The sequence below is a fragment of the Acyrthosiphon pisum genome, chromosome X (genome assembly GCF_005508785.2).
Source record: "Acyrthosiphon pisum isolate AL4f chromosome X, pea_aphid_22Mar2018_4r6ur, whole genome shotgun sequence".
Taxonomy (NCBI): domain Eukaryota; kingdom Metazoa; phylum Arthropoda; class Insecta; order Hemiptera; family Aphididae; genus Acyrthosiphon; species Acyrthosiphon pisum.
This window is the reverse complement of record NC_042493.1, coordinates 29786193-29786979: the sequence shown is the minus strand read 5'-3', so window position 1 is coordinate 29786979 and position 787 is coordinate 29786193. Positions and strand designations below refer to the sequence as shown.

The 787-nt window shown below is 24.0% G+C and overlaps 1 protein-coding gene across 2 annotated transcripts in view; it reads right to left on the bottom strand.

Annotated features, from left to right (window-relative positions):
• LOC100164836 (pyridoxine/pyridoxamine 5'-phosphate oxidase) overlaps positions 1-787 on the bottom strand; it is a 13325-nt gene that overhangs the window by 9618 nt on the left and 2920 nt on the right. The window lies entirely within an intron of this gene.

Genomic DNA, 787 nt, shown 5'->3' with positions numbered 1-787 from the left:
CTTAACAAATATAGTACCTTGCACCTACAACAACATGAATAAGTAAATTAACTAATAACGCACCATGTCATATAATCAAACTTAATATAATATAATAAATAAAAGTTATCAAAAAATATTGACAAAATAAGACAACAAATATAAAATATAGCAATAGGCACAATATTGCAATATAAAAATATATTAAAAATTAACTTTTCTACTCTTTATATCCACGAATTGATCAATAATATCATTATATTTTAATTGGTCAGCAATTTCTTTTTCGATAGAGATTATAGCTAAATTGGTGACTTTTTCTTGTGACAACGTGCTTCGGAGATAGTTTTTTTATTAATTTCAGCTTTGAAAAAGATCGTTCTGCTGAAGCAGTAGTTACAGGCATAGTTAACAATATTCTTAATACTATGGACACATTGCAGTAAATGTCACCAACGCTGTAACTAAATATTTTTTCTGGAACTTTTAGTGGTGACGTGTCTTCTTCAATAATCTCACAAAGAATGACCATTTATATGTTTATTAATCAATTAAACATTTATTAATTCATCGAAAATTTCTCGACCATTTATATAATTTGTGTCACCAACTTCTAACAGATTTTGAATATCCATACAATTTTTCATTAAATCATCTTTATTCATTTTAGAAATATTTTAGAATTTTATAATTTATAAAATATAATAAAATATAAATACTATAAATAACATTTTATTGTTCCATTCAAAAATTTTACATGAAAAAAAAAAATGATATGTACATTTTTTTTTTGCTCGTCAACTTGACC